This window comes from Lissotriton vulgaris, chromosome 4_1 (assembly GCF_964263255.1).
Source record: "Lissotriton vulgaris chromosome 4_1, aLisVul1.2, whole genome shotgun sequence".
In the NCBI taxonomy this organism is placed as follows: domain Eukaryota; kingdom Metazoa; phylum Chordata; class Amphibia; order Caudata; family Salamandridae; genus Lissotriton; species Lissotriton vulgaris.
Genome location: NC_141691.1, coordinates 1124839680 through 1124865584, shown reverse-complemented (window position 1 = coordinate 1124865584; position 25905 = coordinate 1124839680). Strand labels below are relative to the sequence as shown.

Here is a 25905-nt window from a genome sequence, read left to right as displayed (position 1 = left end):
GGTTCCTTTCTCCAGACTTTCTCGAGGGCTCGGCAGTTCTTCTTGGAGCTCTTGAGTTCGTCGGTAAACCATGGGGCTTTCTTGCTGCCGGGTCTGCTGGGCGGGGTCCTCAAAGGGGCGAGTTCGTCTGCGCAGTTGCTGATCCACTTCGTGAGGTTGTCGGCGGCCTGGCTGGGGTTCGCTGATCTGGCAGGAGGGTGCTGGCTCAGGGAGGCGGCGAGCTGGTCGGCTGTGATCTTGTTCCAGCTTCTACGGGCCACCTGTTGCTGGTGGTGGTGGATCGTCGTTCTTTCGAAGGTGAAGTGGACACAGCTGTGGTCCGTCCAGTGGAGTTCTGTGGCGTGGCTGAAGGCGATTTCTTTGCTGGATGAGAAGACGGCGTCGAGTGTGTGTCCGGCGAGGTGGGTGGGGGTGCTCACCAGTTGCTTGAGTCCAAGGTTGGCGAGGTTGTCGAGCAGGGTGCTGGTGTTGTGGTCGTTGTTGTTCTCCAGGTGGAAGTTGAGGTCCCCCAGGAGGATGTAGTCAGAGGAGGGGAGGGCGTGCGGGCTGATGAATTCGGCGATGTCCTCGCTGAATTGAGTGCGTGGTCCCGGGGGTCGGTAGATCAGGGTGCCTCTGAGGGTGGTCTTCGGGTCGGTGTGGATCTGGAAATGCAGGTGTTCGGCGGTGGTTAGGGTGTTGTCGGTGCTGGTCGTGATACGGATGGTGTTCCTGTGGATGATGGCGATGCCTCCTCCCACCTGGTTGGCGGTGCGGTCCCTCCGGGTGATCTTGTAGCCCTCTGGGATGGCGATGGCGATGTCGGGCGCTGAAGAGGCGTTCATCCAGGTCTCCGTGAGGAAGGCAACGTCAGGGGCTGTGGTGTCTAGGAGGTTCCAGAGTTCGATGGCGTGTCTGTGGACGGAGCGGGTGTTGAGCAGGATGCACTTGAGGTGGTTGCTGCTGGTGTTCGGCTTGGCAGGTGCTGGTGCCGGGCAGGTCCGGGTGCAGGTGAACTTGCAGGCGCGGCAGCTGAAGGGTCCGTGGGAGCGTCCTGGGGTGGCTTGGTAGCATCCTGGGTATCGGCCGGTGTTGAGTGCGATGAGGGTGGCGGCTGTGTATGTCAGGTGGGTCGGCCGGGGTCCTCGTGGGCCAGGGGTCCTGGCACTGGGCGCGGTCCAGGCGCGGACGGGCGTAGACGGGCTTACCTTTGGCGCGCCTTCGGCGCACAATCGGCGCGCCCGCTGCGCGTTCGCACGGTCGCCATATATGGCGAAGTGCGCGGGGGGCGGAGCAGCTGGGAGGCGGGAGCGGGGAGGGTACAGAAGGCAAAAGGGGCGGGGTTAGCGGCAGTGGCAGGAAGCGGGGAGGGATACAGAGGGACAAAAATACAATACTATGCAAAACTAAACAAATTGACAAAATGACAATACTACAATTCTAAGTAAAGCTAAACAATACTGACAACAGGGCACAGGGAGAGAAGCGGCGCCCAGGAGCGAGCCCGGACCACGCCGCTCGAAGGAGGGGGCGTGGTCACGCGGCGGCAGCCGGACAGCGAGGCAGTAAGGCGGAGGGGGCACACGCAGCAGCTGGTGGCCGTGCGGCGCGGGGGTGTCCCACAAGTAGGTCACACTCACCTGCGTCGCACGGTCGCCATATATGGCCAAGTGCGCGGGGGGCGGAGCAGCTGGGAGGCGGGGAGGGTACAGAAGGCAAAAGGGGCGGGGTTAGCGGCGGTGGCGGGGAGGGATACAGAGGGACAAAAATACAATACTGTGCAAAACTAAACAAATTGACAAAATGACAATACTACAATTCTAAGTAAAGCTAAACAATACTGACAACAGGGCACAGGGAGAGAAACGGCGCCCAGGAGCGAGCACGGACCACGCCGCTCGAAGGAGGGGGCGTGGTCACGCGGCGGCGGCCAGACAGCGAGGCAGTAAGGCGGAGGGGGCACACGCAGCAGCTGGTGGCCGTGCGGCGCGGGGGTGTCCCACAAGTAGGTCACACTCACCTGCGTCACACGGTCGCCATATATGGCCAAGTGCGCGGGGGGGCGGAGCAGCTGGGAGGCCGGAGCGGCAGCCGGACAGCGAGGCAGTAAGGCGGAGGGGGCACACGCAGCAGCTGGTGGCCGTGCGGCGCGGGGGTGTCCCACAAGTAGGTCACACTCACCTGCGTCGCACGGTCGCCATATATGGCCAAGTGCGCGGGGGGCGGAGCAGCTGGGAGGCGGGAGCGGGGAGGGTACAGAAGGCAAAAGGGGCGGGGTTAGCGGCGGTGGCGGGAAGCGGGGAGGGATACAGAGGGACAAAAATACAATACTATGCAAAACTAAACAAATTGACAAAATGACAATACTACAATTCTAAGTAAAGCTAAACAATACTGACAACAGGGCACAGGGAGAGAAGCGGCGCCCAGGAGCGAGCACGGACCACGCCGCTCGAAGGAGGGGGCGTGATCACGCGGCGGCAGCCGGACAGCGAGGCAGTAAGGCGGAGGGAGCACACGCAGCAGCTGGTGGCCGTGCGGCGCGGGGGTGTCCCACAAGTAGGTCATAGCTTTAAATGGGTGAAGCCGTAATACTTGTAGAGGTGACAGTTTCTACTAATACCCTTAAACCGACAAATAAGAGCTTGGGGAAAGTGGGCCTAATGATTTATGCTAAGCCAACCATGCTCCTCTCATACCGAGGCCCAACCCCTTTTATGTTCCCTATGTTTTAGATGGGGCCCTTTCAATCTATCCCAGATTACAGCGATTAGGCAATACGAATTTGTCAAATTGCCACCCATGGTATTAATAAGTCAGTTTCACAAGACACACCTGAGCACCAGCTTCAACTGGTAACCAATGACACATTTCTCATGTGTAAAAAGATCGTTTCCACTCAATAGTATCTATAACTGGAGACTTAATATGAAGCAATCAATTATATTGATTATCGTAACTCTAGCACACAACTACCTCTAAATGAATATCACTGTAATCTCTCCATTTGTGTATGAAGTGTTCTGGAGTGACTAGAAAAGAAGCATGCTATTGCGATATATAGAATACCAAAACAAATAAGGACATTGAGGAAAATTTTCAAGGTGGTAATACCCCCATTGTTTTAAACTTAAACTTTGTTTTCAAGTGGAAACATTATTGACACTTGAAATGGCAACATGTTATCTAAGAAACTGCATTGCCTTTCCAGCAACAGTCTGAAATTAGAGATGGAATTCATTTGTAAATATATGCCCATAATGTGGATTACTGCATTATTGCTTTCCTTGATAAACATTTTAAGATGTTCATTCAATGACAGTTATCTGCATTCCACAAACTTTTGTATTAACCAGAATCAAGTGAATAGTAGAAGAGTGAAAACTAAAGCACATTCTTAAGCAAGTATCTCATCTATTGCCTGTGACACAGAGGTGCCAATAGAGTGCACATAATATGGTCGGCAGTGATGTGGAAATGTCCACCTGCAGTGACAGGAGAACAAATGACAAGCGAGATAGAGCAAGAAGTCACGACTGGCAATGAAATATGAAGAGGAAACAATAGTAGAGATGGCAATGTCAAGACAATGGCAGTGAAAGGAAAGGTGCTATAAAGGGTAAGTGGAGATATCAGGGAGAAGAGAGGCCATGAAATGAGACAGGAGAACAGTGACAGGAGAGAAAGTAATAGTGACCAGAGAGAAGAAACCACTGCAGCCAAGGTGGCCGCAACGGGGTGGGGGACAAAGATCAAAGAATGATGGGACATGACTGTAGTAGAGAAAGAGTGGGCAGTGACATGAGAGGCAAAGAAAGAAAAGTGCAGTACCAGGAGAGAGGTTCAGAGACAGGAGAAAGAAGCAGTGTCAATAGGGGGACAGTTATAGAAAAGGGGATGGAAGTGACAAAACAGAAAGAGAGGCCGTGAGAAGAAAGAAGTGGGGGACAGAACAGAGGGTAGTAACAGGAAAGACGGGGTGTGCAGTAACTGTGGAGTAACTGGAAAATCGGGTCCAGTGATAGGAAAACGAGTGGGGGCAGTGACCGAAAAAAGAGTAGGCAGTAACATTAGAGAGAGGGAGCAACAACAGGATGAGGAGGTGTTGTACAGAAATACCATACTACAGGTGGCAGTGATCAGTGTCATCTAGCAAGAGGTGTAATGGCAGGAGAGACAGAGGGGCAGTGACACAAGAGAAAAAGTAGTGACAATAAGGGTTTAGTGAGAAGAGGGAGATATAGAAAGAGGCAGTCACAAGAGGAGGCAAGAGAGAAGGTCAACTACTGGAGGTAGCCACGGATGGGGAATTGACAGAAGGGATCTAGAGAAAGAGAGGGGCAATAACAACAGAAAAAAGGGAGAGCTTGCAGCAGCCTTACCATGTCTGGTGTTTCGATAAGAAACGGCGTGTAAGCAGCACAGGGCAAGACTAAAGTGACAGAGGGGATGGTTTATAAACCCTAACCTATCAACTGAAATAGCTGGTAGATGTTGTGGTTTTTTTTTCAAAGCTAGAAATTAGAATAAATGCATAAAGGTTCCACGTTCCTATAGCAGAGCATTGTAAAGAAGGCAAAGGGGAACCCAACATCTGGTAAACTTATGACAGTAAAAAAGTTTAAATGGTCAATTTCCCAAAAATGTGAACTTAACTCATGCGAACCAGGGCTTCTAAATCCTGAAATACTGGAGTTGTATTGTAGCAAAAGATACACGAGGCAGTGGGGCTATTCATAGGAGTGACGGACGAGGAATGGGCCTTTATTGAATAGATGAGTGCAGAAGGGGCATGCATGGGATTAAGGTATAAATAAATGTACACCTTGGATCCATAGGGATCTGAGTAGAAAGGAAAAGACACGGTGAAAGGGAGATATAAAAATAGAGCCCATGGAAAGAAGGAATACGAATACAGTGGGGAAAATAAAAGCATGGCAGATAGGCTGAGATAAGAGAGATAAGGGAACATAAGAAATTGAAGTATAAACGTGATATGGAGAGCATGTAAGGAAAAAGACAAGATTAGCATAATACTGAGGCAACAGTACTCAAAGGGCTTTGAGGGAGATACACTGAGGAATAAAATGAAGAGAACGCATGACAGGAGAACTGGCAGAAGGAAGAAAACATATGTGAGAAGCCAAAATATAAATATAGGAGAGAGAAAGGTCACAGTAAGTAGACTTGACACTCACTGAGCACGCACACTAACTACAGTGCGCGGATCATCAACACAATTTATTATAACTGTAGCCAAGTGTCATGTGGTCGCACCTTGGCCAACTCGACACAGGTGGTGGGCTCCGGAACGTGACACTTACCTCCCGTCTCACGTCAGAGGGTCTCCACAATCCGATCGCCTCTGCCTAGCTTTCGACTCTAAAAAGTAGTTAAAAAAATATGGAAATCGGAACCAATCAGAAATCTGGATTTTGCTGACACTCATTCTAGAGGGCGGTACTAGGAGGGGCTGGGTGGTTGCACCGCCCCATAAATTCAGCCATTGGTTACAAACTGCAAGATCCCGCCCCGGAAGTGATCGCTCCGCCTTTCCGGAAGAGATCGCGCAATCGCTCCGGAAGGGACCGTCCTAGTCGTACGCATGGCTCACGCCCAGAAGTGTAGTTTCGTGGGCTGGTCTTGATGGTTGTTGTTATTAAGGGCACACTGGCACAGAAGTGTCTCCAGGTTCAGCAGGTGTCTAGGAAGCTCCTCCTATACGTATTACCTGAAACCAGTGGCATGCAACTTATCGTTCAACGAGCCTATGGGGGCACTGTAGGGGACTGTCAGCTTCTAGTCTAAGGCGTAAGGCAGTGGAGCCTTCGACGCTCGTCAGGTTTGTCCGTATGTTTCCCAGTGAATTCCTTCTTGCGCAGTAATAATATCCACGGTGTCTCGTAGAAGGGATTTATCTTTAAGCCGACGTCGCTGTGTCTGTTAAGCGACTCGTGGTGGGGACTGTGGAGCCGTTAGCAGTAGTATGTGGCGTAATTCATCTGATTTCCTTCTCTATGTGCTGTGCGGGCATTCCCCCTGCCAGGAAATCTGGTATGTAGCAGAAGAGTTGGAAATGCATCCTTGCAAAGGTGTCCTGTTAGTGCCCTGCCCCCATCACCTTCTGGTTTGTAATCTTACGTTTGTTTACCAAATTCATTCGTTGTGTCCTACATACAGTACTCTGTGTATGAGATGCTTCAGCCTCTTATTAAGCTAAGAAAATGTTCGATTTGGAGTGGACCACTGCTATTTTGAGGCACATGAATACCCAACTCTACTAGCCCACTGCTCAGTATACGTGACCGGAGACCGCTGACCAATAGATAATGTATTCTTGTGTGATGGTCACATAAGGTTCTTCACTCGTTAACCCTGGGCTCCTTTCTTGCAAGGGACAAAATCGGTGCAGGGGAATGTGCTTTCAAGATGTACCCTCTCAGTTGTGAGCCGTAGTCACCTATTCCCTATCTTTAGGTTTCGGTGTCAGATGTCGAAAGACCAATTGTGAACTATATCCAGTGAATTATGCGACAGGGGAGAGTCAACTTAATGCAGCATGGCTGATTAAATTCTACAGTGATGTATCACAATTTTAAAAGTCCTAATACACAACCCATTTACTAATCAAAGACAAGAAGAGCTGAAAGTACACTTTGCACGCGTTAGACACAGTGACAAATGAGACAAGTATAGAAGCACCGTAAAAGTGTGCTTCAAAACACAGGATGAAGAAAACATACATGCAAACCAAATACTAATACATATAAACAAGTGGCACTAATGAGTTTCTTGTGAAAATGTTTAACGGAAATAGCTATTAATAAAAGCCTAGTGTTTCTAATGCTTTCTGTTTGAATGTACTATTTACAAGTAGGTGCAAAAACATGTAGAAAATAGATACAATCTTGAAACTTCGCATAGTAATACTAGAGCTATAGTTTGAAAAATGAAAAACAAATTTTATGATATGAATTTAGAAAGTTACATGACATGCTTATGTGAATGTTGAGAAAATGTGTGGTAATATGGTTTTTCTAACTAGCATTTTTTATGTAATAATGTTTGAAAGTTCTATATATTCTTTATTTTGAATCGATTTACATTATATTTGATGTTGGTTTAGAGCTTATTTAATTTAAAACGTGTGATGCTAATTTAAACACTTTTTCGAAAGTTTTTTTTCTCTAATGCTGCCCTTTTCCCAGACTTAATATAATGGGGTATTTACCACTAGTGAATCAATGATTACTTTGTATCTCTTTTCACTCATATTAGGTCTTTGTGGACTCTCAATCTTTTGTTTCTCATGACCAGCATGGGACAGCGTCTCACTGTTGCAAGTGTCCTAGGCAATGTTCCCGCTAATCTTTTTCCTCTGTGTGCGGCAGTGTAAGGTCTATGTGTTCTGCAACCAAGGCTATGTGTGCTAGTAACCAGACCACGAGTGTGGGTGCAGTGCCAAACTTTTGCTTAAAAAAGTGAAAAGACAGTGCATTCCCACACATACAGCGCCACTTGAACGGTCTTAAGGCAGGTTTGAAACCGTTCTGCATAGCAATTTGAAACCTTGGCAACTTTGTTGCTACATTTCATTTGTTAATAGAGCTGGGCTGCGGGGTGAGTGTGTGCAATTGTTAAAGTTTTCATGTTAATTGTAGCTCATGACAGGCTCTGTAAATAACATGAAAACTTTAACAAAAGCTCTCTGTGAGCAGGAAATATAAAGTGATAATAACCTAGTTATTGTCATTTTATTTTTTGCAGGTTTGGCGCTGGGTTAGGGTAGAGCGGGACTGGAGGCACAGGGAGAGGTGTGGTTCATACCCTCCAAGTGCACATAACTGCTTGGCTGGCCAAACAGTCATGCACACTTTCAATGTTCCCCACCAGGCTGTATTACACAGCCTGGGGGGGAACATGCCCAGGCCCCCAGTCCCCATCTAAACGCCGACCCAGGGTGCTCAGACCAATAACAACGCTGCATTGCAGGGTTGTGATTGGCTTTGGAGAGCCTGGGTGCTTTCTTGTTCCAGGAACTGCTTGAGAAGCAGGAGGAGAGACACAGCTGGCCGAAGAGGTAAGTGGTATTTATTTTCCCCACTTTTCTTCTTGTACTCTCCATCTTGCCCCCTCTTTCTCTACCACTCCCCTCGTCTCTTTAGCTTCATCTTTGTTTCTCTTTCTCTCTCTCTTTTAATGTTTGGTTTGTTTCCTGTACATGACAATGAGGAGCACACATTTCGTCGAGCAGAGTTACAGTGAGATGGCAAAAGAAGATGAACCTGGTGAAGGAGGTTCCAGTTTCAATCTATTAGTTGCAGGCATATAATTTGAAGAATATGCTGAGGAAATAAGTTTAGGAATTGTAGAAGTTGAATGTTGTTTCTAAGAAAAACTGTCCTCCATGTTAGCAGCAAGATTGTGTCAAGTTTTGATTATCAGTTTATGGAAAAGATGGTTTAGTTGACAGCTTGAGATGCCTTTTTTTCCACATAAAAAGCAAGAGTTATAATGCTACAGTAGTAAAACTGCTGCCAATAGTCAACATTTGAAGAGAAGTAACAAGACACTCGATGCAGAATAAATATGAAATAATTGAGATTGAGTAATTCACTGAAGGAAATGCACTTTCCATCAAATAATGCAGAAAAGATTGCTCAACATAAAACAAAATGTGACCTCATGAAATTGCAGTAAAATTTATCAAGGGGACCCGAATGGGTAGCTTTGGACCTCGGGTAATTACTTATTTTAAAGAACAAAGGTCCTTAGCATAACATTAGATAATGAAAGTAATTCAACATAGACTTAGAATAAGAATATGGGTAGTCTTCCAATTTCCAGCCAGAAAGAGGAACATTTATTTTGATAATCAAGGGAAAATAAATAACAATAAGAAACACAGAAGAATGAAGCATGGGCACAATCCTGTACCGGGCGTGAAGAGAAAAAGGATTGAAAGAAACGAAAGTAACAGGCAAAAACAATGGAGCTAATGGAGGCTTACCATACATTAAATGATTAAATAAGCTCTAGCCGACAGTAACCGGCTGGACATTGGAAGACTACCCATAGTTCTTATTCTAAGTCTATGTTGAATTACTTTCATTATCTAATGTTATGCTAAGGACCTTTGTTCTCATGAAATTGCAGCATGAAAAATGGGCGGCACCTGAGAATACGAAATGGCCTTTCTTTCCCGCAGGATCCAGGAAACAAAGCACTGCCAGGCAATGGTGTGGATAAGACAATAAATATTGTCTTACTAGAGACCAAACATCTCTCCACATGGTCTCTATGTCTTCATTCCCAAAGTTCGGCGTTTAGGAGAAATTTAAACTAGGCTGCCTAGTCTAAATCAGCCACTATCACACCTCATGACTGGGAGCTCTGGCTCAAGGAGGCAGTTTCATGTGCCATCAAGCCGTGCCCCCACACTGAAGACAATAACTGATATAGAGATACTTGCCAGCTGTGTTTGTTTCCTGTAAGGCATCATGGTTGACTAAACAAACATGCAGAGAACTGCAAGCAAACAATATGTCTCAGGATTGATTCTCAGCAAGACTCACCTCTAATGTTTCAGACTTCCATTAAATGTGGCCACTCCGGATAAGAATAAGTAGCATGCATTGATGCACAAATCAAACTGCTATGTGTAGGGCTGTATAATTTCACCTTTACCATAAAAACTGGAACAACTCTTTGAGGGAAACTGGTCTGCTTTTTTAATGACACAATGTTCAGTTCCATGAAGAATGAAAAAAATAGTCAAGATTATTCCTCATCTCTTATATGACTCACCAGGGCCACCAATGAGGGTACTTCTAAATTTTGAAGATACTTTATGGCCCTAGTGTTAAGCAAACACTGAGCTGATAGTTAAGGCTAGGCAGAGTCATAGTCTGATTGCAAATCTTTGCTGTCTTTTAAGTACCAGCCCTCCATCTGGGAAACAGCGTTTACTACGCATGCTTTACATCGCATGCCACAAGAACGTGGTTGTTACAATGACCGCTTTGTTACATCCCGAACCATTACATCGCAACTCGTTACCACAACTTGCTGTAGGGGGCAGAAGGTGTTGGATTTACAATCCAACACGTCCCTGCTGTTCCACAAACTGGAGTAGGAATAGTAAATTAAACTATTTCTAAGTCCAGCGCGTTCCCTACAGCAAGTCGTTGTAACGACTTTGGATGCAATGGTTTGCGATGTAACAACGCCCTTGTTGTAATGACCGCGTTGTGATGGCATGCGATGTAAAGCTTGGGGAGTAAACACATATATTTGTTCCAATCACAGCAGCACTACTTAAACCTTTGAGAAGGTATGTCTTTTATGTGGTAGGTTGATTATTGGTCCAGTGTTTCTTTCCCTTATTTATAAATGCAGCATTGTGATCCTTTGAACAATGCCAACATTTCTGGTAATAGAGAAATATAGCACATGCCACAAACAGAATTTAACGTTAATAGTTCAGTTGTAGGCATTATGGCTACTCAACATAATAGTACTAATTTTTATCAGCCCCTGAACAAAGAGGCTATTCTTTTCCTGGTGTGATTCAAACCTGTAGTGTCTTGCGAGTTAGCAATAACAAGACCCGTTTGGCTCCTGAAAGACTCCATAGAGCTGTGACGTAAATTTTAGAGAGGAATGCAATGAAGGCTGGTTTACAATGCTCAGTTCGCAGTTACACTCAGACAAAGAAAGACATGTAATACTAAGCTCTGTGTGTGGTGTTATTGAAGGTACCCAGGCTGGGGAGGATGCTACAACTGGTGACGAGATAAGGGATAAGTAACCTGAAGATCAACAGTGCTCTCCCAGAGAGTTTGCCATGGTCCAAGCAAACTGCTTGTTCGGGCCATGTGTTCTGTCGTCAAATAACAGAATTGACGCTTAATGCTTGTGGAGTCAAAGCGCAGCTTCAGCCGCTGTGAAGCAATTGAAGATAAGGAAAGCACTGCAGACAATCTACACGTCTGTGGCCGAGTACCTGCTGGTTGGGTCAAACATAAAGGTACCGCGCTGCTACGTAAGATACATTTATAAATTATACAGATAATTACTTCCAAATGGTGATACATCCAGATACAGAAAAGAAGTTCTAAAGACTGCAGTAGTCAAATACAAATTAAAGTATATAAAAGCTTTGGCTGACAGAACAATTGGCAAGAAAGCATTCTGTCATTGCACTTACCGGAGCCTCAATAAGCAGAGTTCTACGACCTCAGCACCAGGCGAGGAGGCCCAAGAAGAAGCATAGGTGTTGTGCTTACTGACCTGTCCACTACCTGAAGCAGCATACCACCAAAGCTGCCAGGTGGCGTCTCAGAACAACTTCAGAGGTCTCCAGAAAGTGAAGGGTTCCCATGGAGACCAATAAGGAGGTCACAGCCCCAAAGACTGTCCAGGATGATCTGGAGGTAGATCCATTGCAGGGCCTCAGAGATGGCCCCAGTGATGCAGATCCTAGTGGACACTGGAAAGTACCTGAAAGAGCTCCACCTTAAATGTCTAACACTCCTATAAATGCTTACAATGCTACTGCCTTCCTGAAACCACCACTACCTTTTGATACTGCCAAAAATCAAAATATTGGTGATAGAGGAACTGCTTATATCATTGATGCATATGAAGAGACTGATAATAAAAAGATTATCAAGTATCAAAAATATTGCTGGTGATGGTGTAAAAAAAGTCATAAAGAAAATAGTGCGAACTGGTGAAGTCATATACTGTCGGATTAAAGAACCTTTGAATCTCAATTTTTATCCAATGCCCATTGTTGATTACAAAAGTTAAATTTTCAGTCAAGAACGGCAGAAAGTTAGTGAAACCATTCATGAATTTGTGGAGAGACTCGACACTCATCAAACACTGTATGTTCAATTAATCTAATGCTAAAGAAGCTATGCTTCATAGAGTTATTGATGGATGCTTGTCAGATACATTCAGATGACAAATGCTAATAGAAACTTAGTCTGGAGTGAGTTCTAATGGCTGACAGAGGGGAAACAGACTTTTTACTAAGGTTTTTACCACGTTGTGCATTAACCATGCATTTTTTAGCACGCATGTTTTTCTCATGTTTTTACAACACATGCTTTACCACACATTTAAGGTAAATTGGGGGCATGGGGATCTCCCCCCACAAATACTTTGTGTGTGTGTGTATACACACATATATATATCCGTCAAAGAAAGCTTTATTTCTGCTGTATGGCCATTAAAGCTCATAAAATGTTACAAATACATTTGGTACAAAAAAAGAAAAAAAACAAAGTAGCTATTTGTTGTGGGTAAAAGAAGTCCTTGAGTCATGAATATATTTAAGTTGCTTTATTCAGGATGGTTACAGGTCCAGAAGTTAAGATGGTAATTAAGAGACCCCACCAGGAGTGACCTCCCTGTCACTCAGCCTGCCTCCAACTGCCAGTAGGCTCAGGCAAAACCCCCAACATTCTATGATGTCACCAGGTAATCTCACAGTGACATCAAGAGAGCAACAAGGAAATTCTAACTTTGACCGATGGCTCGAGTGTGCATTTTAAAAGAACACTTTGGAAATATTTGAGATATAAAACATTTAAAAAGAGGAAGAGAATCAAAACAACCCAGAAGGTGAAAGAAGTTTACAAGAGAATATTCAAGCTATGGGGATATACAAACATGGCAAGACAGCCTGTTTAGAGCCCATTCAATTAAGGGTTTTCTAAATTCTTATTCTGTAAGATGCCCCTACGGATGCACAACATCAAGAATAGAAACCTGGAAGTAGCAAGCACGAGTAATGGATTCGTTTCGTGTTTAAGGAGTCTAAAGGCCTTGATGTGATGTCTAATCCCCAGATTTCTACAGAGCTGAAGGACTCACTTGGACCTTGGCCTTCTATAGGCAGAGCAAAAGAGAACAACATGAAGATCTGTTTCCTCAACTGTGTCACACCCTGGGCATTCTAGTTTGGGTGCACCCTGCCATTTGTTAGTGAATGCTCGAAGCGGGAGCACCCCGTGTCTGAACTGAAGGAACAGTTTCTTTGCAAGTAATGGTTGTATGCTGTCAAGTACCAACTCCAGCTTGTATTGCTGTTTGACATCTAGGAACCTGGAGGTCAAGCTACTGGAGTTGGTAATGTGGCATAGTTGGGCCAGTTTGTGTTCTCTAAGGAGGCGAGTAAAGCCTTTTTGGGATTGTGGGGCAGACCTCTTCAGGTGTTAGCCACATGTTTGCCCTCCCCAATGCCTGGCAGGAGTTCCTAATATGGGCTAACCATGGTAGGTTCCCTGCACCCAGAAGGGTCATGACGTCCTTCAGTTCCTCCCTGTAGTTGACTAGCTCTGGTGTACTCCAGAGACGGCGCCAATATAGGAGTGGTCGAGAGGCAACTACATCGGCTATGGGGCCAATTCCCAGGTCGATCCTAAGTGGTGTTAGTGGACTACTCTTAGAGAGACCCAACAATTGCATTAGAAATAGGTTTTCTGTCATGGATAGCAAATTTGATGGACAGTGGCTTCAGAATTCTGCACCATATAAAGAAGCACAACTAGCTATATTTTTGTATATTTCTGCTGGTAGACCTATCACTTTCTGTGAGCAATTGTTATGTATTTTTAGAATACCCCCTGTAGACTGAGTTAGTTTTAGGTTAGCTTTCTTTACTTGTGTTCCCCAATTCATCCCGTCATTAAGTGTAAGCCACAAGTAATCAAAACAGACACCCTCTCTAGGGCCCTGCCTTCCAATTGAGGGTGTGGGCAATTGCTGGTATTAGCATGGAAGACCATATATTTTTATTTTTTGGAGGTTCATCTCCAGACCCCTCTTCCTGCAGAAAGCTCTAAATTCTTCTGGTACATGCTGCATACCCATAGGTTATTTAGAGATTAGCAGCTTATCGTCCACAAACATAAGTGCTGGAATTTAGCGGTTTGCTTCTTTCCCTGCTAGTAACGTTTCAATTATGCCTTTTAAAAAGAGGGAGAACAGTGTCGGTGCTAGAACGCATCCCTGTCTCACCCCTTTCTCTACAGAAAAGGAGGAGGTCAGTTCCCATTTCTCTCTCTCAAAGACAGGGGACTGAAGGGCTGTTTAAAGAGGCCCAGCAACCGTTTTTGCATACGGTGTAGACATCCTTGTGGTAGGGGTAAATAGTCTCTTTATTGAATTTCTGAATGTCCTTTTGGAGCTTAGCGATCTTGTGCTTAAGCAGATATTCCTTGTTTTCTGCGATTTCGCTACTGATTTCGGCCAATTTTGACCTGTAGGGGGTAGATTGTATTGCCGATTTGAGGGCAGCTTCAGCTGTCTGGATCCTAGCTAGTAGACCATCTGCTAGCCATTGGGTGGTTTTGATGATCAATACTAGGAGATCTCTTGTGCATTTCCAGGACACCGTACACCATTCTTTCTTAAACACTGGATCTTCCAAAAAGATCCTGGGAATGATGTTGACACTCAACCAGTTGGTTGCTATGTTTTTCTATGTTGTTTTGTTTTTCAATGTTTAACATTGCGAGTGGGCGGTACGCTGTTCGATCCCAATCCGGTTTCCCCGGCTTAAGGAGCAGGACAATCACCACCTCTCTAGTCAAGGCAGGCAGATAATCAACCTGTTTTGATCGATTGTAGAGAGACACCAGCCGCGGTCAGTACATCAATATAAGCGACATAAAATTCCGACTGAAACCCATCAGTGCCGGGGGGTTTGTTCTTAGCCATGGGTTTAAGGGTACTCCGGACCCCACCCACTTCCACCGGGCGGCCCAAGTTTTCCGCCTCCTCCGCATCAATCTGCAGTAAGTCTATGTCTAAGAAATCCCCGTCCTCCAGTTCCCTGGGGTCCAGCACGCTGCGATACAGAGTGGAGTAGTAATCCAGGAATTGCAGATTGATTGCCTGCTGCCCAAAGTGGGAAGTCCCCCCCCCTCGTCCCTCAGCTCAAGGATCTGCGTGCCCCTGCGGGCCAGGTTCGCCAACCAGGGCAGGAGCGCTCCTGTTTTGTTGCGTTCCGCATGCGCCCGCACCATGTAGGCCTTATAATCGAAACATCTCAGCCTCTCCACTAGTGCGGCCAGCTCCTCCTTTGCCCTTAGTAGCTCGTCCTGGACATCTACCCGCCCGGTCTTTCTCGTTCCTTGTCCCGAAGCCGTTGTTCCGCCCCCTGTATCTCACTCAACAGAGTTCTGCAAACCCCCACCTCCTCTCCAATACCCCGCCCACGGACCACCACCTTGAACGCGTCCTATTCGTTATGCAGACCAGAGGAAGTGCCCGTATTATGCCGGAAGTACTCCTCTATGGCTGTACCTATTGTGGTCCGGAAGACCTGATGGGTGCTCAGGTATACATACGTGGAAGTTCATCTGTTTTTCAATGCTGTCCACGGAATGTCATCATTCAGGCCAAGAGTGGGTGTGGATAACCGATGTATTCACCGTTGTTCTATCCTAAAAAGTGCCTGTTGGGTGATTCTAGGATGTCATTCTAATACCAGCCACTGTCATGATTCTGGGTTGTGTCCCTGTTCTCTGTAGTGTGTGTACATCTTAGTTGTTACCCTTTGGCATCTGATGTTGCTTTTGTGTTCTGTTATGCAAATCTTCACAGCTCTCATCGTCATGCCCACATACATCTTGCCACACGGGCAGGTAACCAAGTAAATATATCTAGGTTTGTTGCAACTGGTGTGTCTCCTTATAGTCCATGTGAAAGTATCAGTTAGGTCTATTCTTTTCACCACCCTTTTCTGGTCAAAGACCACACAGTTGCCACAGGGGTAATTCTCTGTGACGGCGGGGAGGTCCCAGAGTGTTTTTTGGGTGTCATTCTGTCTGGTGCAGGGTCTAGTATGTACAATCACATCTTTCAGGTTGCTCGTTCTCTTGAAGGCAAATCTTGGTGGAGGGAACTCTAATTCGCCCGTCCTGAGGATGGCCCAATGCTTTTTAATGATCCCCTTTATGTGCGTGGAATTAGGTTTGTATGATGTGACGCACGCTAGTGACTCTATGGGTTCTTTTTGTATGTTTTGCAAGAGTGCTTCTCTAGGGTTGTTCAGTGCCCTCTTAGCGGAATCCTTGACCAGTTTGGCAGGGTAGCCTCTCTGTTTGAGGTTGTTTTCAAGTGCCTTGGCCTCCATCTTATAATCACTGGTGGTACTACAATTGTGTCTAAGGCGCAGAAAGTGCCCAAAGGGGTGGTTATCTTTAAGGGCCCTCGGGTGGTGACTTTGGTATAGCAGTAAGCTGTTCCAGTCAGTGGCTTTTTGTACAGGTTGGTACTCAGACCCTTTCTGTAAATTGAGGTCTAGAAAGGGGATATTTGTTTCAGAAATGGTGTGCGTGAACCTGAGTGTTCGAAATGTCCCTTTTTGCAGGGTAATCCCCAAACTTTTTGCTTCTCCCCCCCCTTGTTTTTCCTGACCGGTGGTTGTTGGCAATAGGACTCTGAGCACTTTACCACTGCTGATCAGTGCTAATGTGCATATGCTCTCTGTATAAATTGTTATTGGGATTGGTTAACCATGATTGGCATATTTGTTTTACCAGTAGGTCCCTAGTAAAGTTTACTGAGTGTGCCAGGGCTGGTGATTCAAATGCTACTAGTGGGCCTGCAGCACTGGTTGTGCCACCCACACAAGTAGCTCTAAAATGGTGTCTCAGGCCAGCCACCGCAGTGCCTGTGTGCATTTGCTAACTGCCATGCTGCCCTGAACAGTGTCTACACTGGCCAGGCCTAATCCTTCCCTTTCTGTACACAGTGGACACCCCTATATGAGGCCCTAGGTACCCCCCCCCCCGGGCAGGGAGCAGTGTATATGAAAGGTAGAGCATGTACTAGTGTGTGTGGCATGCTCTGGTAGTAAATTACATCCATTTTTTCACTATTGAGATGAGAGTGCTATCTTGCCCAAGGCTATAATGGGGAATGTTGTGTATAATGTTTACCTGCATATCTTCCCATAAGAGCAAGATAGGAAATTAAAGTCTGGTATCCCTGAACTCAGAATTTAATAACACATCTTTTAGGAAAGATGTTTTTTAAATCCTGTGTTTGAGAACAGCACTTTTAGAAAGTGGCTGTTTCCTTGTCTGACCTTTCTGTGTGCCTTGGCCTGTTTGTGAGTTGACTATCTGGTTTGTGAGTGACAGGGGCTGTGGAGCCCCCAGGAGGCTGGATGAGTCAGCCCTAGGCTGAATGACTGCATCTGCATCTTGAGTGGTGGGAGGGGATAGCACCTGGGCCTGAATAGGGCTGTGCCTGCCTCCCATAATGCTGGCTCCGCCTCCTACTGGGCGGCTGACAACTCTGCCCCTCTCTCTGAAAGGAAAGAAGAAGTCAGGAAAACAAAGTGCTCCTGGACTGACCAGAACTGGTTCTGACTAAGCCATGGCCTCTCTACCTCCAGAGAACAAAGGAAAGACTGGTATAAAAAGGGCTACCCAGACTACAGAAAATCAGATCATCCTAGAATCAAGAAGGAAGCTCTGCCAAGGAGAAAGCTGGAAGACTGAAGAGGAAGGACTGTCCTGCTGTGTGCTTGTGGACTGACCTGCAGTTGCTTTGCTGCCAAGGAGAGGAAAAGGACTTTGCTGTGTGCTGTGTCCCCTTGCTTGAAGAGATCTACAAGGGCCTGAGGAGAGCTGGCCTCCTGTTAGGAAGTCCATGGAACAAAAGGACTTCACCCCCAGCTTCCCCCCTGAACTCTGCTAAGTGAGTTCTGTCCTTCCTAGAGCGCTTGATCCAATTGTGGAGCCTCTGGAAGTTGTGCCTGCTGTTTGGGGAGCTGGACAAGGAGAAAAGAAGACAATCTGCGATTTTCACGCATCGCTCACTTGCGGAGCGCATCCCTGACAGTGCAAGGAAGTTCCCGCTGCCGCGAAGATCGAGATCGCCGCAGCACCTGTTGCCGCTGCACGAGCCGACGCATTGTTCGCTTGCAGAACGCATCGCCCGGTGTGGGAAGATTCCTGTTGCTGCGAGTATCCTGTCGTCACTGGATGAGATCGCCTCACCGCTTGCTTGCAGACCGCATCACATCGCTGCGAACATCGTTGCGGAGCCATCACATCGAGGGGCCGCGAGAGGAGAAGATCGATGCTGCGCATCGCCGCCGCACCTGAGATCGTGCCGTCCCGAAGATCGTCGCATCGTGCCTGAGCGAGACGCTTCCTACCGAACCTGCGCACTGGAATCCATACAAGGTATCGCATCCCTCCCCATACAGACCAGATTTGTTGCAACACACCCGCTGCGCCCAGCGGGGTTGTCGCATCGCCTCCCCAGAATCTCAGGAGTGACGCATCGCTTGTTTTTCCATGCTGCAGCTTCTATATGGAACTTTTGTCGCATCTACAGGTACTGTGGGCTAAACGTGATTCAACTGTGGATTATGTTGACGCAAACCCTAGAACTCTTTTAAAATCATATTCTTGAACTGTGTATGTTATATTTTTGTCGTTTTGGTCTTGTGTAGTTGGATAAAGATACTTTATTTTTTTAAACTGGTATGGAGTCCATTTGTGGTGTTTTTACTGTGTTACTGTAAGTGTTGGTACAAATACTTTACACATTGCCTTTGATAAGCCTGTCTGCTCGTGCCAAGCTACCAAGGGGGTGAGCAGGGGTTATCTAAAGAGTGTATCCCCCTTACCCTGACTAGAAGTATGGGTCCCTATTTGGACAATGGTACCTACGTCTGCCAACTAGAGATCCCCAGATCTAACATTGGTGGTCAGCAGTGAGGATTTGAACTTGTATTTGAACTTGACCCACAATAATTGGTGTATATCACTAGTCTAGTGGCAAATGACTTGAAGTTACTTGTGGGAGCAGCAGAGTGCGCTAGAGAGCAGCGAGAGACGCTGCAGAGAACGCCAGAACGCCATTCTGCCCGGACGCCGGATCGACACAGCGGCTCCGGCTCCAGTGGGTTGCTGTGGTACGCTTACTACAATACGGGCGGATAGCGGGCAGAAAGCGGGCTACCTGTGGTGGCCAGAAAAAATACTTCAATTCCAGTAATCTTCAGCGCAGCAATGGCAATTCCGCCGACGCCGTAGCGGAGGCTATACTTTACATCGAGATTGCACTGACAGCAGTAAGGCTCTGTCTGTCGGCCAACGCTACACTATCTACGCAGACCAGGAGGGCCAGGAGGCTACTGAGTTTGGCGGGTCCCTGCAAAAGCCAACCAGCGGAGCAAAGCAAAATCAAGGCAAGCAGCCGAGCAGGAAGGGGAGCACGGATGGACGAGAGGTGAGGTTTGCCGGCTTGCCAGGAGTGAGGGTTAGCTGCTGTAAAATCCAGCTGTATAATCCGGTAAAAGCCTGTAAAACTTGAAAACCGTACCTTGTGGCATCCTGACACCCTGACCCCTCGTGCGGCTACTTACCTCCACCTTCCTGTGTGCAGCCACTCCTAAAAGTCACTCGAGACTGTGAGAGATTGCGGCTTCAAGGTTGTGGTTGCGGTACTGACCGCGCTACTGAGCCCGGGCAGAGGCTCCGGATTAATCGCGCTGAACGCACGCTGGGTTCCTGTGGCGCAGAGTTTCCAACCACCTGCCTCCTGTGTGTTGCCACTGCACCACTACCACTGCCACTGCTCCACCTCCTGTATGAGTACAGGCACAAGGAGGTTAACTACCGGGCACGGAACTACCGTGCACTGAATTGGAAGGGTAAGCCCAATTAAATGTAATGTTGTTATTATAGCAATACAAAAACTGTAAGCCGCATGTTCTGGAACTTTCCCGAAAGACACCTAAAGACACCTATAGTAAACTGCACTGAAACCGTAGTTAACACGCGCAAAAAAAGCTAACCGTGAGTGGGACAAACTGCCTATATCACTGCCTCTGCCTATACTGCAATCCCGCAATCATCGCCACGTTTCCTTCCTGACGGCAGCTGCCTCAGACTCTATGTGTGTTGTATTCGTGTGGGAAGTGGTATTACACGGCAGAGAAAGGAGGGAGCAGACAGGCTTGGGAGGGCGTGCGGATCGTGCGGACCTGTGCCACCAGGCTGAGGAGGGGAAATCTAGGTTTGTCTCAGAGTGACATTAACAGATACAAGGAAATTAGAAAATAAAAACCAGTGATATTACAGTCAATAATATGAGATCAGGAAGGGAAAGGACTGCAGGTACAACAACAAAACGTGTAAAAAGGATGCAGCAATCTTCGGTATCAAAAAAGGTAAAACCCAACGCACCGGGGCTGACCCAATCTCTTATATCCCCGATTGCACGGATGTGTGAGAAGGCAGGTAAAATACCAGATAAATTCCAATTTGCGAAGGACCCAACAGGAGCTCTTATGTCAATGAAATTGGAAGCAATTAAAGATAACCTACAGACCCCCATGAAACCTATGAGTAGCGAAATACATAACATGGTACAAAAAAGTAACCAATTGGAGCAAACAGAGCAAAATCTTGATAAAAACCAACTTGTAAACTTAGATATACTGATCAGGGACCAATTGCAATGGATAACACAGCAAGAACCCTCAATAGAGTTACAAAATTGCAATATAAAGACGGAGACGGAGACTGATGGAATGGGAAATGCAAATGTAAACGATGACGATTCTACTATAAACAAACCACACTCACAAGTGCTGGAAACTAACCAACATCACTATGGAGATAGGACGGATCAGGCGGCCCCAAGTTGCCTGATTGAAGTTAATGTTGAAATCAACAAACGGTTGTGTGTGCCCTCTGAGCAAGGGGAAACACACCTAATTCAACATGGGGTAGAACACGAGTGTGTTACAGGACTGATATGCTCATTGAAACATCATTAAAAGAAACCAAAATGTTGGGGGAATACTCTGAAGGACCTCAGGTAAATACTGACTTAGCTTCATTTACTACTTCGATTCCTACTGATAACAATATGGCGGAACAAAAAAATTCCAGGGGTAGCAAACAAATTAAGTCTGAAATGGTTCATACCCCAGAAACTGGAAAAAAACATCAAGAAGCAGCAATATCCTGGGATATCTTTTACCAAACATCGACCCTCGCGCTAGAAGCGCTCCAGTACCAATCAAATAAAATGGACATACAAATCGACCTCCTAAAAATGATGGCAAATAATGTGGCGGGAATCAACAACAAACTTGCCCAACTAAATGATCTGATAATCAGAGCTCAAACAGAAAATGAAAAAACGACCTCTGATTGTATCTATGTACCTATTATGGATAAACTAGCAGTACTACCAGCAGTTTTAACTAGTATAATAGAAGATACCAAAAGAAACATCAAAGTCAATCAGGAGAAAGTTATGATGGATAATACTGCTACTAAGCAAAGGGAAAAAAACAAAACTGGGAATGGCTTTGATAGCTCTAAAGGCACAGAATCAAAACAGTCAATAAAACTTCATGATAAAACAGTTAGTCTACCAGTCCACCAGATCATGGAGCTACAGGGGAACGAAACTATGTGTATAGTTAACCATGAGGATCAAAACGATAATCACACTGATTCAGATGGATTCTCGACAATGACAAAACGACAAAGAAAAAAACTTTGCAAAGCAAGAAAAAAAGATAAATTGAAATAAACTGCCACAATAAAGATAGACAACAATCCGATATCAGCAACTACTGAGGATACAGCGAAAGGTAGAAACACCTACTTTCCCATCTTTGAGAAAAAATCAACAATTGATCGAATACAAACAATGTGCAACCTAGTAAAGGAAACACAAATTCCTAGGAGAATCGACAATGGAGTGCTGGAAGGACAAATGGGTAATCATTCCCTAGATAACCCACAACAGATAACCAAACTGGATACAAAGCAAAGAGAAGAAGAGCGCCAAGCAATTGTAACCCAGACAAAATGAACGGAAGCAGTCCAACTAAAGCAACCCAAATAATGACTCCTCACCAAATTTATGGCACTGATGAGAGAATAAAAAAAGATTGGGCCCTTACAGTGTCGAAGGTAGGGATTGGTCCCACAAAAACACCAGAATGGGACCATTTACAGATCAAAAGCAGGGAAGGGCAAAAAAAAATTAGCTACATACCCAAGCAATTTGAGCAAAAAAATGCCCCTACTGACCAAAGCCCCATAATCATTGAAAAACTCATATTTACACCAGAATTTCAATCCAGAGGTAGGCACAACATACTTAATAGGGGGAACTTACTTAGACTTTTCAAATCAATACCGGCACTGACCAATATCGACAGTGAGGACATTATCTCTGTCGAGTTTTTGGAGGGGAAACATAACATTCCGACCTCAACGCTAATAACATTAATGTCACCTATAATAGTTGAACAGATTATGAATGAGCAAACGACATTTAAAACCTGGGGCATAGTACTTACCAAGCAATTACCAGAGGTTTACCCCACTCCCTTTATTGGGGAGGAAACAACACTAAAACACAAAAAGGTAGACACACATACCATTTCAGTCCTAAAAAAATGCACTTGGTAGGTCCCCGACAAAAAGCATATGTACTATGCCACAAAACACCATAGATAGAAATTTAGAAATAAATGAAAAACGGATAAATATGGCACTCCACAATAACCAGAAACAATGATATGGTAGCTTATTACAAGTAGGAGACAAAAGTAACGATAGTGAAATAGTAAGATTATGCTCATGGAATATAAATGGATTGAGAGGTAAGATCCAAAACGCTCAGATAGACTCCATAGTGGGAAAACCCCCCATTATAGCATTCCAAGAAACCTGGGAAAGTAACCCATTTATGCTACATGGATACGCCGGCTACTATGATCACGCAAAAAAAGAGCGAAGGTTCGGACGAGCCAGTGGGGGCCAGGCAATATTTATCTCTAATACGCTTCAGGTACAGCATGAACAAGTGATAATAGATAGCACTAATATCCTGATAGTTAAACTAAACTATAAAATAACTATCTAAAACATTGTATCTGATCACTGTATATATTTTGCCTACCAATCGGAGTAGGGAGGAAATCTGTGGAACCCTGAACAATGTTCTTATTAATATAATGATAGAGGATCCCCTAGCAGATTTTCTGATTACCGGGGATTTTAACCTAAATCTCATGTCATCCCACATAAGAGACAACACAACACTATCGCAAAACCATCAATGGCTAATTCCCGAGCAGGATCTAGGGATAGATAATAATGCCAATGAGAATAGAATGGGAAAAAAACTTGTAAAGGACATGGAAGCAATGGGACTCCGAATTCTCAACGGTAGAATAAAAACAGACGTTCCACCATCAAACAGTTACTTTGGGTATAACGGACACTCCAGGATCGATTCCACCATGACTTTGTTATTTATGTTTCACAACATTACCTCGTACCAATTAAAGAAAGTAAATGAAAGTGATCCTGCCCAGCAGATAATTATAATGAACATCGGAGTAAATAGAAATAAGGAGTATCAATCTGTTAAAGGGCATATTGGTACAACTAACTAGGAGAAGTGTGGCTCAATGATTAGAGCGGCAGACCCTGATGCAGAGGTCTAGCCCGGGACAAGGGTTCAATTCCCCGCCTCGGTGGGTCTTGGGATCATAATTCCACGGACCTGATAATTCTCGCCTCAGTGCCTATTCCAATCATGGAGTCCCACTCTGCAACTCTGGGCAATAGCTTGCTTAATCTCCACAACGGCCCCCACAACGCTAAGGATGCCTAGCCTCCACCTTGGGGGGGCCCAGGAGTGGATGCCTCACAGGGAAAGCCAGGATGGGTTCCACAGCAGTATTCGTACAAGCGCCTTGAGACCCTTGCGGGTGAGTAGTGCGCTATACAAGTATCAATTTACATATATATATTTACATTTACAATTATAGAAAACTGTTTTGGAATATTGAAAACAAAGAAATAATGAATGAAGAAGTGGAAAGGATCATGGAAGTATGCTTTAAAGACACGGTAACAAAAACAGTGATAGAGCAATGGGAATACTTCACTGAGATGCTGATCAAAACGCAAAGTCAAACAAATACCAATAAGAAGCAAAAACATAAAGAACCAATCAGGGAGAAGGAGCACCACTTAAACCTGCCATATACAATAATGAAATTGAAGAAAGAACGAAACAGGATTATCAGGCTATTAAAGAAACCGGAAAATTTGGGAAACTTAAAGCTACTAAATCAAAATCTGAAGAAGCTAACATGAAGTGAAAAAAAATCAGGCAAAACACGCAACTTGGGCAAAAGTATTCCACGCCAGCAAGCAGAAGAATCCAAGAGACTTCTGGAAGATTATCAATGGACTTGCTAGACCTAACAAGCAGGTAATCTCATCACCATTAACTGAGCAGGAATGGGAGATTTTTCTGAGGAACATTTAAATCAGGACACTTCACAGTCAAGTCCACTCGAAAAGAGACATGGGTGCAAAAACGACAATGATCCTGAATCTTCCTCTAAGGATAAGGATTTGGATACACCAATACCCATAGAAAAAGAAGAGATAATCAAACTTATAAAAAAACAGAAAAACGGTGCTCCCGGACCAAATGGGTTACCGTTTGCTCTCTATGAAGAAAACCCAGAACTATGGGCGACCATCTTAGAGAAACTATACACAGAAGTCATTAGAACAGGAACTGTCCCTAAGTCATGGCGAGGATCTTTAATAACCCCAATATTTAAAAAAGGAGACTGGGCTCTTCCCGAAAACTATAGACTGATTACTTTACAAGACTCGGATGCCAAGCTATTTGCAAGAATTTTGCTGACAAAACTATCCGAATTGGTGAGGGAAACAAAGAAATTGCCCAGACAGGCTTTATACAAGGCCTAGGAACAACAACAAACATAATGGTTCTTGCCCTACTAATGGATAAATCAATCAGACTGAACCAGCCCCTGTATCTATGTTTTCTAGATTTTAAATCAGCATTTGATTGTGTCAAAAGAAACCTTCTTTGGAACAAACTTGAAAAAATGAATATCCCAGATCCCCTCCTCAAGCTGATTCACCTCTTACATACAGAGACATGGGTAAGTGTGAGGATGGGGGACGGCCGAACGCTATCGGAGATTCCAGCAAAGGAAGGCCTGAAACAAGGCTGTGTTTTAGCCCCCCTACTTTTTAATTTGTTTCTCGCTGACCTAACTGGAATACTGGATGATGAGAACGCGCACCCCCCGAAATTAGCTAAGCGTCTCACGAATTTGATGTATGCGGATGATGTCATACTACTGAGCCATACTAAAGTGGGACTACAGCGTCTAATTAGGCGGACTCATACATTCTCGAAGGAGAACGGGATGGTCATAAACGAGACAAAAACTAAGATCATGGTAGTGACCAAAAACAATAAGAGAAGATACAAAAGTAAATGGATTATGGATACAAATGAGCTGGAGCAAGTAGAGGTATATAAATACCTGGGTGTATTATTTGATGCGAAGGGCAGCTACCAATTGCAAAAAAGTGACATACAAAGAAAAGCGAACTCATTAACTGCAGCATTCAGAATCGTGCAAAAGTCACTTTCCAGCTTAACCTATGGTCCTCTTCTGAGTGTAATCGGCGCAAAACTCCTACCGACTATCACATATGGTAGTGAAGTGATAATAGGCAACGATAGCGAAACTCTGAACAAGATCATAACCAGAGCATATCGGGCCTTATTTCATCTCCCAGCGAACGCGTCCCCGGCCCAAGTAAGGTTGGAGTTTGGATTAACCAATCCGCAATATGCAAGGCAGGGCCCCTTTATAAAAGTATGGAATCAAATAAAAAATGACCATTAAAATGAGATATTGCAACTGTTATGGAGAGAAATAAATAATGACACAAACTCTACTGCGGGGATCTACCTTAGGGAAGCAATAAAGGATTTTGCGATCAAGTCAATATGGGAAAACAATATAACCAAGACATCGTTTAAGAAAATAATTAATAC

At 45.2% G+C, this 25905-nt stretch overlaps 1 protein-coding gene across 7 annotated transcripts in view; it reads right to left on the bottom strand.

Annotated features, from left to right (window-relative positions):
• Window positions 1-5386, bottom strand: part of PTPN3 (protein tyrosine phosphatase non-receptor type 3) — a 1864164-nt gene extending 1858778 nt beyond the window's left edge. For 3 of the 7 annotated variants that reach the window (XM_086965363.1, XM_086965366.1, XM_086965371.1), the window contains exon 1: window positions 5304-5381. The gene's annotated coding sequence lies outside the window, so the exon portion shown is untranslated. Of the gene's footprint in view, window positions 1-5303 lie in introns of all 7 variants that reach the window. The other 4 variants (XM_086965364.1, XM_086965367.1, XM_086965368.1 and 1 more) reach the window with 3 other exon arrangements.
• Window positions 5387-25905: the final 20519 nt, after the last annotated feature.